Below are 13,760 nucleotides of genomic sequence, written 5' to 3'. Positions count from 1 at the left end.
TCCCTTAGTACCGGTATCCCAGGTCCCTGCTTAATTATCCCTTTCACCTCCCTTTCTTTGACCCAATCAGTCTTATAAACCCCTTTGACAGCACCTCTTTCTATAGGCTTTTTCTCTGAACAAATCCATTTCTCCTTCATAGGGCATTCCCACAACAATTTTCATTTCAAGTTCCCTACATTTTAGGACAGCCAGTAAATTTCCCCATCTTCATTACAAGTAGTCAATTCTGAAAAGTTGATACAATCGGGGTTTGGGTTAGTATGTTCTCTGAGGACGGCAATCCGAGAGTCTCCTGCATATATGGGGTAGTAGCACTTATCACAAGGAGCCGCTTCTCCTGTCTGGACCATTACTTGTAAGAGGAGAAATATCAGCGGGAGTCTGGTACAGGGCACTTTCCCACCCATTACTCACTTTCTCACTTGTGGCTCTTTCTGTGGCAAAAGTGTATCCTGATCTGGTCTTGCCTCCCTTCTTTTTGCACTCCTTACCGGCTACTACTTTACTTCTTGTTGCAGGAGCTCGTGTTTCCCCTTTTACTTGTCTCTTTTAGGGCCCAATTCCTAGATGCGTGGGAGAATGCTCTATCTGCTTCCTTGGATCTTTGGATCTACCACAAGAAATACCAGAATTTAACAGTAAACCTTCAAGCTTGTACATTTTAATAAGTTAGACTTTTTTTAAAAAAAAAATAGATTTTATACTGTCAAAACTTGATACATTTTAATGCATTCAACAAGGTTTAAATATTTAAATATAGTTAAATAACTATTATGGTGTCACCCTGAAAATTAACCCTTTTGATATTGTTTTCATAGTTTTAGTTACTTTCCCATGAAAGTCCTATAAACATAAGCTGTTTATCACATTCCTTCTAAGAAATGTCTTTTGATGTATGTTTCCCATAACCAGTGTGCTTGGGAAGGTGGTAATTTAATTATCCAATCCCTGGTCATTGAGAATCTATAAACACTGGAGTCAGAGAATAAAGGCACAGTTTTTTGTTCTGACACCGAGAGTGTTCGTGTAAATCATTTTGTGTCCTTTAGCGAAAATTATGGCTCATAGTTGGATTTTGGTTTTTTTTTAAATAAGTTCCTGTCTTTTTGTGTTCCCAGAAGGTTCATTCAGAAATTTCTTCCTTAAAATGAGCTTGGTGTCTGATGCTTTCGTTATTGTCCATTCTGTGGGAGTAGAAGCTGGTTCCTTAGGATCAGGGACTGGTCCTTTTACTCTGGTGACATGCATCCATTCCTTTTCGTGTGTTTGAATCACTGTTTCAGTGGTTAGTAGAACTTGGAAGGGACCTTCCCATCTTGGAGTTAATGGTTGTTCTCTCCATGTTTTAATTTAGACCCAATCTCCAGGTTTAAACTTATGTATTCTGAAATCAATGGGAGTAGTTTGAGGGAGATATCCTTTCTCTCTTAATTCTTCCAAGATGTTAGCCACAGGCTGTATGTATTTCTTTACACTTTGCTCTCCCTCTTCATATGTCCCAATGTTACCCAGAGTGGTCAGGAAAGGTAAACCAAACATCATCTCATACGGGGAAACCCCCAAATCCATTCTTGGTTTTGTCCTTACCCTCATTAAAACAAGAGAAAGACATTTAAGTCAATTAATTTTTGTCTCCTCTGTTAATTTCATTATAATGAAATGAGGGCTATTTTTAGTGTTTGATTTACTCTCTCAACCCATCCAGAACTTTGTGGCCTTCAGGGGGTATGGAGTCTCCAAGCAATATTTAGGGCCATTGTTATTTGATGGAGGATTTTTGATGCAAAATGTGGGCCTCTGTCTGAATCAATAGTATTTATTAGTCCATACCTTGGTATAATTTGTTCCAAAAGGAATTTACTAACTACCTCCTCTGTCGCCTTGGTGGTTGGGTATGCTTCAACCCAATGAGTTAGATGGTCAATTATAACCAGTAGATATTTGAATCTCTGTACCTGAGGAAGTTCAGTATAGATGCTAAATATGAGCAAAAGCAGGGAGCATAGTGCCTGTGGAATAGCAGGCCACATAATTTTCTCAGTCTTGCTTGAGAAAGTGCCCTGGGAAATGATAAGGAGGAATTAAAACAATCCTCAGAGATAGAAAACAGCCTTGCAAGTGCTGCTTGTCAGTTTCTTGTTTTCTTGCAAGAGAAGGTCGAGGGGTGGTGTACGCCACTGACCAATGATGGTAATGGTTAGTTCACTAACCAATAAGAGTTTTACTTTTCTGTACTTTTGTGTATCAGTCTATAAAAGAAGATCTGAGGTAATAAATTTTAAGCTCTCCTGTTCAACTCACAAGAGAGTTTGTGTTGTTCTTCTCACCGTTCCCAATAGAGTGACAGTTCAGTATAATCTATCTATATATTTTGGAAAGGTCTTCTAGCCAATTCTCTTCCCCCTTGAGGAAATTTCTGCATTATCTTTTTATCCACCTGCTGGCAGATCATACATTCTCAAGTTATAGCCTTGATGACCTCAAATACTCCAATACAGACATAAGTTCATACAAAGTGATCACATAATGCCTGGGCCCCCCAATGAGTTGAAGCATGGAGGCTCTCCAACACTTTCTAAGGTAGTGTTTTGTTTAGTACTTGCCTCCCATCCGGCATTCTCCACTCTTTTTCATTTTTGATAGCACTGTGCTTCTGCAATTCCTCCACTGAACATCGGAACTCCCTCATCTTCTTTGTTCCTATCATCCTTACCCCCCACTTCTACCAGCTGTAGTATCTTGCTGGTGTTCTCTAAAGAGACTGCCTTTGCTACTTGGTCAGCTAAGTTGTTTCCTCTTATTCTCATTGAATCTCCTTTCTGATGTCCTTTTACATGGACTACTGCTATCTCCTCTGGCCCCATCAAAGCTTCCAGCACAGCTTTAATTAAACCCTCATGAATTAACGTTTTCCCTTTTGAGCTTATGAACCCCCTTTCGGTCCAAATTTTCCCAAAGGTGTGTGCCACCGCATAAGTGTATTTTGAGTCGGTATAGATAGTTCTGGTCTTTTGATTAAGCCATTTCAATCCTTTTAACAGTGCATAGATCTCACAGCACTGTGCAGACTAACTATCAGGGAGCTCTCCTTTCTCTATAACAGTCATGTTATGTCCATCAATAATGGGATATCCCGACATTTTTTTTCCATTTACTACTCTGTATGAACCATCCACAAAAAGAATTTCCCCTTTGGTTAATGGATGTTCCAGAAGGTCTTCTCTGACCTTGGTTTGTAAATCAATGATCTCAAGACAGCAGTGCTCTTAACTCCTCTTCCATTGGTCTTCCATATAGAAACTGTGATGGATTCTGAACTTTTGTAATAGCCAATTCCAGGTTTTCACTATAATTCAAAATGAATTCATATTTTAAGAGTCTATTATCTCACATGCAGTGACTAACCCTTTTGCTTAGAATGGCTTTCAAATCATGTGGGGTGTACACTTTGATTTTGCTCCCAAATATTAGTTTATAGCTCTCTTCTATGAGGGCTGCTGTTGCAGCTATGGCTTGGAGAAAATTCAGCCACTCTCTAACCACAGGATCCAATAATTTCGACACGTAAGCTACAGGCTTCCTAACCCCGCACCACTCTTGTACCAGGACACCATAGGCTATTCCTTCTTCAACATTAACAAATAATTCAAATAATCTACTTAGATGAGACAGGCTTAATAGTGGAGCACTAGCCAATTTTTCTTTCAATTCCACCAACTTTTCTTCATCATCCTCACTCCAAGTGATAGGTTCATCCCCTACCAATTTATCATGTAAGAATTTAACTAACTTAGTATGACCTTCTATCCACAATTTGCAATATCCAATTAGCCCTAATAATTTCCTTATATCCGTTTTGGTCTTCAGTGCTGATAATGATAATATTCCTTGAACTCAGTTCGAATCTAACTTTTTGTATCCTTTTCCAATTAAATGCCCTAAACATTTCACTTCAGGTTCTACAAATTATAGTTTCTTTTTTGACACTCTTAAACCTTTCTCCCCCAAGACTCACTGTCATATTTTGGACCTCTTCTTATGATTTCCCTGAAACCAATAGATCACCTATGTACTGCAGGACTTGTGTTTCTTTACTGGGCCTAAACTGTTTCATTAGTTCCTCTAAGGCTTGACCAAATAAATTGTGAGATTCCATAAATCCCTGGGGTACCTGGGTCCATTGCAACTGTTGTTTCCGGCCTGTTTCTTCATCTGCCCATGCAAATGCAAACCACTTCCTGCTTTCCTTCTCTAAGGGGCAGGACCAAAAGGCATCCTTCAGATCAATGACACTGAACCACGAATGTTCTGATTGAACTTTATTTAATAAATTATATGGATTAGCCACCACCAGGTACTTGGTCACAGTTTGTTTATTAACTTCTCTCAAATCTTGAACTAACCTATATGTACCATCATGTTCCCTGACTGGTAAAATTGGTGTATTGTGTGGTGACATACATGATTCTAACATTCCTCCTTCAACTAATTCCTTAATCACTGTACTTAACCCTTGTTTTCCTTCTGCCGATATTGGATATCATCTCACCCTGATGGGTGGTATGTCGGGTTTCATTTTAATCTCTATGGGGGGATTTAATAGTCCATGGCATCCTTTTCCCTCCCTCACCTTGGGATTTATCCCTTTTTCATCTTCTTCTCTGAATGCCAACATCCTAGCTACCATATGTCCTCCCTCTGGTACCACTCCTATTTGCAGTTGCACTTGTAAGTCCCAACACAAAAGATTGCACCCTATCTCTGGCATGTACAACAAATCTGCACACCCATCCCGGCAACTCCCTTTTACTTTCACCTTTTCTATAAAAATTACTTCAAATGGTTTATTTTCAGCACTGTTCACTTTACATCAGCAATTACTTTATTTATACTCCCTTGGAATCTCAGAAATATTTGATCTATCCACCCCAGTGCCAACTAAAAATACATATTCTTCGCTCTGAGGGCCAATTTCCAATTTTACCAAGGCCTCCCTCTGTTGTCCAATTCCATCCCTCAGAGCATAGAGCCCCTGATACCCCAAATCATCCCCCCTGAAAATCTTTTCCAAGGTATTTTGTTCTTTGGCTATACTTTCATCTTGCTGTCTCTTCTTACAAAACCTCTTGGTATGACCCTTCTCATTACAGTAATAACAAACCACATCCACCCACGGCGATTTTCTCTCTCCATCTTGTTCTTTTTTCCCCTCTGCCCATCTTTTCAATCCTCCTTTCTCCTCCTTCATTGGCTCATTTTTATCAACTCATACACTTTTCTTTGCCACCACTATTGTGATTCTAGCTTTTGCCTTGGTTTTCTCCTCCTCCCTTCTTAATTTTTACCCCTCCCTCAATAATTCATTAAGGCCCTTCTCCTGCCAATCATCCAGTTTTTCTAATTTTCTTCTGATGTTACCCAGGCTTTAGTTACAAACTATATTCTTACCAACACCTGTCCTTCTGGACTCTCTAGATCAACACTAGAGTTGATAGTTGATAAATAAAGTTGATAGAGTTGATAAATAAAAATTCCTTTCCAATCTTTTGAGCCAAGCACTGGGTGTTTCATCTTTCTCCTGGTGACTATCAAACGCTAGCTTGGCATTATTTGCTTTGGTGACTGCCTCTTGTATTTCTCGTATCATCAGTGTTCTATAGTCCCTCATATTCCTCCATCCTTCTTCCTCATTGGGATCCCATCCCAGTTGGTTATTAGGTACTGTTTCCTCTCCCCTAGGACTAATTTGATTCTCTCTTTCCCAAATCCTCATCACAGCTGCCCAAATTAATTGATTCTCCTCCAGGGAGAAAAGTATACCCAGTGCTGAAATTAACTCTTCCCAGGTATATATGCTGGGACCCAAGAATTGATCCAGTTGGTTCGACATCCTGATTGGATCTTCCAATGGGGGTTTTATTTCTTTTTTAAAATTTCTCACCTCACAGGCCATCAATGGGGCATTTACAGACCCTATTCCCCCTCTAGCACTCCCCATAGGTACTTCTCTCAACAGAAACAACCTTTCAGATCTCTCTTCTTTACTCCTGTTTTTCTGAGCCTGGAATGTGGTATTGTACCCATGGCCTTTTTTGATTCTCACTCTGTCTTCCACAACCATATGTCCCCCCTACCCCTTGTGCACACTCACTTTCCATTTCTGTCCCTATTCTTTCTTTTAACCCCATCCTCTCTCCAAGACATTGAGTTATGGGGGAGAAATAGAAAGGGATATTCTGGAGGGTGTTGGGGGCAAGGATAGGTACAGGATTATCTGATGAGTTAGGCACGGGTTTGAAGATCCAGCTGGGATTACAGAAATAATTTGGGAAGAAGCAGGGGAGGCTGAGGGAACCTGAAGTCCCAAAGGTGGTTGTGAGGAGGATGTATGTGGCGTTGGGGAAGTGAAAGGAGAATTAGGATTCATGAGGGAAGTAGGAAGGGTAGGTTAAGGAGGAGGATATGAGGGTATGGATGAGGTTTTAGAGGAAATTGGGGGCAAGATGGGGTAAGGTGTTAACGGCAGAGGAGGAGGATGATGGATAACAGGTGGAGTTGGAGGAAGAGGCAGTAGGAGGTTATCTAGGGGGTCCCACTTCCTTTCAACTTTTCCTCCTTCCTCCTTGTCTGATTCTTTAGATACTTAAAATACTTTCATGCTTTTCTCCTTCTCAACTTTCTCAAGCCAACAAGCCACATATTTTGCTTCTTCTTCACCTGGAACCTCCTTTGAACTAACATTTATTTACTGCCAAGCATAACCATTTTTCCCTGGAGCCATACCAAGGCCAATAGACAGGGCCTTCTGAAATGCTTTCCATTGGCCATATTTCAGTGCAATACTTTATATTTTTTATTTTATCCAGGCCCTTCAACATATCCTCATTTTCCCATCTGTTCATCATTTCCCCCAAGGGACTATTAGGGGGTATTTCCTTAGGGTTGTTCTTTCTTTTCCCTTTCTGGCCCTTACTTCTTCCTACACACTGTCCCAAATTGTTTTTTACTATTTTAAACTAAACTATTACTTTCAAAGAATACAACAAAATATAGAAATAATAATGAATATAATATAATTGAAAGGTATTAAGATCCACCTATATCAGAAATTAATAGGAAAACTAAATAAGGAAACACTTAAACAGGAATAGGTATTTGAAATATCCATTTAAATAAAACCACATTAGAAACGAAGACAGTAACTCATCCAATAAACACAGCTGAATGTTAACAGTCTAACCACTAAAATATAAACTGCAGATGATGATGCTCTGAAATAAGGGCAATAGTGTAGGAAAAAAGATTAATTGCAGTATTAAAATAGTATGGGAAACAAAAACAAATATCACAGTCAAAAACAAAATGACAGACAATTAAAATAGTAATTAAATAGTGTGGGAAACCAGAAATAAATAAGGTGGTCAAAACCAAAATGGCAGACAATTAAAATACTAATTCAAATAATGTGGGAAACAAAAACAAATATGGTCGTCAAAAAAAAATGGTGGATAGTTTAAATAGTAAATAAAATAGTGTGGGAAAATAAAATAAATATGGTGGTCAAAAACAAAATGGAAAACAATTAAAATAGTAATAAATACAGTGTGAGAAACAAAAATAAATATGGCAATCAATAACAAAATGGCAGACAATTAAGATAGTTGTGGGAGAAATAAAATAAAGGTGGTGGCTAACTATAACAACATGGCAGACAACCAAAGCAACAACCAAACAATGCAGGCAACACAAAATGGCAGACTACTCAACCTAAAATGGACACTCCACTTCCAATCCAAAATGGCCGACCTTCACCATCCCTTCATGATCTAAGATGGTCGCATGACTGTAAAAAGAACAATTATTTCCTAAGGAGTGACCTGGGGACTTCTGGCTAGTCCTCACCCTAGAACTGCACTCCCCAAGATTCTGAAATTCCACAAGATAAATCCCAAATCTCAGACTAACAGCAAATCATTACCAAAATTTCCAGTCCTCCAAAATGAAATACCAACACTTTCCAAATCAACACCAAATAGCAAGCAAATAACCTAAACTAATTAGAAAGCTTCCAAACAAAAAATAAAAATTGCTCCCTATCACAACAGGTTCTTCTCCTCCCTCCTAGTCCTGGTGACTAGAAGAACCCTCTCACAGCTGGTGGCCCTCTTCCCTGAGGTCTCCATGCTGTGAGGTGTGGACTCTGTTACCCCAGCTTGTCCCCCTATGAACCCACTTTCCTTGAGGTTCCTAACTCAGGTGAACAGCAAACTCTGGGGTCCCCAAAGTCCAACTTTCCCCCTACAAACCCCCTCCCCTTGGGGTTCCTAGCTTGGGGTCCTAATTCCCTGGACAGCAAACCCTCCCTTCTGTTTGTTTGCAGAGAACCAAATCCCCCCAGAGTGGGCACTCTCCTCTTCCCCTGCCTAGAAGAGGCACTCCCCTATCTGGAGGCCACCTTATGTCAGTGGTCTCTGGATAAGAGTATCCCTCCCACCTCTTAATTCCCTGGACAGCAAATCCTCCCTTTGATTTGTTTCCAGTGAATCACCTCCCTCCCGGGTAGAGCTTGATCCCTCAGTCCTTCCTCCCTCCAGTCCCCTCCTATGATCCCACTCTTGGGTTCCTAGTTCAGAGGGGACTTCCCTTTACAAACCCCCTCTCCAGGATTCCTAGCTCAGTGGGTGAGGGTTCTGGGTAGGATCGACTCCACCTCATGAGCCTCCTTTTGGGAGGACAGGAGCCTATGAGAGTGAGGACAGTGTAAGGTAAGGTACTACCTGTCTCCCACTAGCTCCATACAAATCCCCTAAATGTGATTGCTAAAAAGGGAGTCCAGGGGTCCCTAGGGGTCCACTCACTCAATCTCAATAGCTTCCCTCCATTCCTGGCTGGCCCCCTTGAGGGAGTCCAGAAGTGCAGTACTAGGAGGTCCCACTTGCTTCAGGAGTCTGTATTAACAGCCCCCATCTCACTCACACTCACTTCACATCCCCTTGACCTCAAACCCCACCCACGACACCTACCTGTGTGTTGTGGGTCTCACTCCCTCTTGAGGCAGGGATCCTCCCCATCCAGGTTGCTGTGCCTCTGCCGGTCTTCGGGTCTTATCAGCTGTTCCTTCCATGGTCTTAATGTAGTCCAGGGGGAAAAAAAATGTACATGCACCCAAATCCATCCTATGCTGGGACCACTTCCAGGTGTGATAATCCCAGACAAGCCCCCAAAAATAGTTATAAACAGGCTCAAACTTTTTGGGTGGAAAAACAAAATAAAACCCTTTATTAACCAAACTACAGAAAAACATCAACAGAGGCAAGAGTCAGGATAAGCCTGAATTCTGCAACAGCAATGCCAAACACTCTCCCTTTGATCAAACTCTGCAGGAGGACCCCAAGTGAAGTCCCTTTTATAGACCCGCCCTCATCTATGATTGGTCCATTTACAATCTGTCTGCTGATTGGTTCATTTCCAGGGCTCTCATTGGTCTTTAGCGTAGTGCACCCCAGACCAATTATTCTCCCAGGGCGTCAAATGAGTTCTTGTCTTCTCCTCCAATGGTTGTTTCTGGTGCAGACGTCACCCCTGCCAGATCATGTTCTGGAGTGCACTTTTAACTTGCCACCATGCAATAAATACCCTACCAGCCCTGGACCATCCCCATCTCCACTTGACTACCTCCCACACCAATCACTGGACCTTGCCCACTTCCCTGATAAACCCCAGATAACCCTAACTTCCTAACAACAAGTTTTAACTTTTATCTAGGAACCTCTCATATTAAATAACCATTAACTTATACCCCAAAACTAACAATTAATTCAACATGTTACAACAATTTACTTATAACACTTATCCAGCAGGACAGAGGGTGTGGGGAGCCCGCAGACAAAGAAAAAAAGAAGTAGCTCCATCTGGGTTATGGAGAATTTCTTTTCTCCAAACAGCAACAGCTCTGAGCGAGTTGTGCTCTGAAGCCAAAGGAAAAACTAGATAGCCCCTCACCTGCCCCCACCCTTCCTTTTTCCTGTCCCTCTTCTGCCCTGGACCTAGCCAAACTCTTTGTGTTTCTCAAGCACCCACTAAGTACCAGCAATCAGGTTTCCCTGAAACTAATGGAAAAAAATTCCATAGGTGAGAAGGAACAAAAGCAAGAACACCTAACCCCCAACACTCTATTTCCCCTCTCTCTGTCCCCCCACCCTCCCCCCTTTCTATGGGGTTAAAGCCAAAACCTGAGACTATGAAATGTAAACAGAAAAGAAAAGGTCTTGGCATGTTTTCTGGATTCTTTCTCAGTAAACTCAGTGTCTTGGTTTCCAGCTCTAATTTCTTCAGCCTGACAATTTCAATTGGCAATTTCTTGCCAAGTTTATGGAAAGTGTGCCACCTCATTATTGCAGTAGAAAGTAGAGAGGAATCTGAAGACAGCTGGTCACTACTGATGTTGCATTGCTCCGAAGACAAAAAAGATAATGCAGCTAGCATTGTCCAAATTGTTGACAATGTAATGTTTCGGCAAGCTAGTCAGAAATTACTCAGAAGACATACTGAATGCACATAACAGAAAGTACCATGGTTCATTTCTGCAATGTTGCTTATTATAAATACTTATTATAATATTGACTTTTCGCAAATATTGAGATGAATGCTATACATATAATGTTAAAATGGCTTTGCTGAAATAGTCGATATATGTATGTTTGAACTGTCTGCTTAGTTAGGATAACATTCAATGAACAGATGATGGGGACCCTGATGATTATTAACACTCACTGTCTGAGGAAAGAAGGAGCCAAGGTCCAAATTAAAAGGTTATAAGAAGAGGATTAAAACCACAAGCCAAGAAAAACACATGCTCTAAAAAGGCATAAAAAGAGTGGTCATTATAAAATAGTTCCTGGGAAATGTAAACTAGTGAATAGAAAAGCTTGAATATCATAAAGTCTATGAATAAGCATAAAGTCTATGAATATGCATCAAGTTGATGCACTAGAAATGGTATATAAAGGGTATTTCCAAAACACCAGGTGTGCTCTTGGCAGACTGCCAAGCACCTGGCCATTTTAACCCTTTGCTTTGTCTTTGTCTCCTATTGTCTTTTTTTTATTAAACCTTTTAAAATTTACCAGAACAGTGAATATTGTTTTTCACAACCACTTTACTGAAAATGCCCTGTTCTTCCCAAAAAGAAGCCTTCGTCTTCCAAATACACAGAACCATTTCTCTTGATTGATTTTGTCCTTCCATGAAAGGACTTTCCATCCTAGGGGAATATCTGGGTTCTCCTATTCCCACATATTTCTGTCAGATATCCATTTATTCCCAGTCATACTTGGCCATTCTTATGAATTCATCTGTTTACGAGGAAGTAGCCCACGTATACCAAGCTCATTTCTCAGTGACCAGTGAAGAGCTACTGGATATTAGCAATTCCCACCACATGGCTTATCTTGAGCAATGTGCCTACAATATGACTGAAAATGCTCAAAATGCTTCTTTTATCTAGAGTCTCTCATGCCACACAGTTGAATTTATTCTCCTTCCTGTTGTGGTTTTCCTTCTGGTAGAGGAAGCTGTCCACCATTTATTACATCATTTATTACATGTTGATCTTAAATCTGAAGAAATATTAATAGTATTTTTTGTCTTCCCTCCCAGTTGTTAATTTTTTTGAGTTCTATATAGAATCATTATTCTCTTCAGGGATCAAAAAACACATAATAGACACTCAAACATATATAAACAACAGTAGAAAAATTACCTAATCAAAGATCCAATTCCTCTTTTTATTTCAAAGACTACTAATTATGAGGAAAAATACAGATAATTTCTAATTTTTCAGTCTCCCTGAAAATACTGCTGACTGCCCAGTCTGGATTAATCTGCATATGGCTGTGCTTCTGGTGCCATCAAATTGATTGTTGAGGCTGGCAGAAGCAACAGTGGCACCTGGTCAACCTCTAGTTTTAAGAATGAACGAGTGCCAGAATAATTATGCTTTATTGTACCTGCTAATTTCTCCTGGAATATATCTTAATAAATTGATTGCTTGTTTCAATCAAACCAGTAATGAAAGGATTATTTACAAAGGCCACACAGAAGCTATTATTAAAAAGTAATCAGAAAGAGAGAGGAACAATGGCAGGAGGGCTCAGTGGGGAAACCTTAATGGTTCGGAGTTTAGGATTTGGTTTTTGTTATCTTGCTGACATTCTAATTAGAAACTATTTCTCCCACTTCATTACTGTCACACACTTTCTCTGAATTAGCTTTCACACTTGATTAAGGAGAAGGTCTTTTTATTTTTACATACCAGGATACCTTTATGTAAAAATAAAAAGACCATTTTTACTTTTGTCTCTCGAGCCTGAACATGCAAAATCCTGGTGTTCAGATCTGGATTCTGCTGATGTTCAATTTGAGAGTGCCATGTGAGAAATTTGTCTGGAGCATCTGCAAGCAGCAGGGTCCAACAAAGATGCTGGCCCTATGGCTTGTGAAATGGACCCTGCAATGCTGCAGGGAATGGACGTATTAGCCAGAACTCTGCAGACACAGAGCTGACCCTGTCATTTGATATAAGATGTTGACAGTACAGAGAAGCCAAGTAATTTATTCAGCCCAGTCCTGTTTTGAATGTTGAAAATTTTAGGATGTAAGTGAATTAAACTTTCTATTACACAAAAATGGTGTATTATACCAGAGTACCCCTCTCCCTAGTCCTTCTCCTCCCTAATTAGAAAATAGGTTTTAAAAACAAACAAGAAATTAGGAATCTGGAGAATTTGAAGTGTGAAAAAAAAAAGGATTAAAAACCCTGAGTATGTGTAATTAGTTATAATTAATTAGCATATGTTTGCACAAAACCTAGTGAAGCCAAGCATTATGCAATTGCTGCAGCTCAAGGGAAGGGTGTCTAAATGATTGGGAAGGCTGAGTTTAGGATAGCAGTACTGGCATCTGAAGAATATAAAAACCAAGGTGGAACAAGAAGCATGCAGGATATGAGTAATGTTCCTGACAGAAAACAGCAGAAGGTCTGGAGCCTGAAACCCTCATGGATGCCAAGCAGGCTCAAAGCTGTTTCCCTGAGCTGTGCTCTCACTTCTTTCCCCTTCGGTACTGCAGCCAGATGGACAATGGCAGGTAGTTTACCCTGGGTCTGAATGCAGAATGGACAGAAAGATTTTTGGAATTCTTCTCTATTATTTCTTATAGGACTCAGTACAGAAATTCTTGCAAAATTTCACTTTTGCTTCAGAGATCCTTAAAAAAATACACAACCAACCCCAAAAGGTTTTAATTTAAAATGATGTGTTAAAATCTCATGGGAACTAGAGATTAGTTTTGGGCTGTTTGTACCTGTGCACAAGGTTTATAGATTGGTACATCTGCTCTAGCAAGACAAGGATAAGCAACCAACACCTCTTTTCTCTAAGGAAGGAGACTGCTGAGTGCCACAGGAAAAATGCACAACCAACAGTCCCCATTCAAAAGGCTAGAAGGGACCATGAGGCCCACAGATCAATTCTGGGCCATGACAACTCTCCTGTACAGATTTAGTCAGTTTGTGTTAGGGTTTCTCCCAAGAGAAATGGTAAGAAGGCATTATCTGAATCACTTAAAGAGAGTCTGGGATGAAGTGCTCTCTCTGTCACCACCAAAATCACTCTCAATCCAGCTCCTTTATTGTTATCCACTTCAAAGGTGGCATCATGTTGTTTGAGATGTGAAAAAAAAATGTAAGAAACTCATAA

At 40.2% G+C, this 13,760-nt stretch overlaps 1 long non-coding RNA gene across 1 annotated transcript; it reads right to left on the bottom strand.

Moving 5' to 3' along the window:
* Positions 1-1,106: 1,106 nt before the first annotated feature.
* Positions 1,107-9,431, bottom strand: LOC147654994 (uncharacterized). Its single transcript, XR_015283614.1, has 2 exons — positions 9,027-9,431; positions 1,107-7,846 (listed from the first exon to the last, which is right to left on the bottom strand). It is a non-coding gene; the product is annotated as an uncharacterized LOC147654994 (long non-coding RNA).
* Between the last annotated feature and the right edge of the window lie 4,329 nt (positions 9,432-13,760).

The sequence above is a fragment of the Cyanistes caeruleus genome, chromosome 2 (assembly GCF_971803275.1).
Source record: "Cyanistes caeruleus chromosome 2, bCyaCae1.hap1.1, whole genome shotgun sequence".
NCBI classification, from domain to species: Eukaryota; Metazoa; Chordata; class Aves; order Passeriformes; family Paridae; genus Cyanistes; species Cyanistes caeruleus.
The sequence above is the reverse complement of the archived record's forward strand: the minus strand, read 5'-3'. Positions and strand labels throughout refer to the sequence as shown.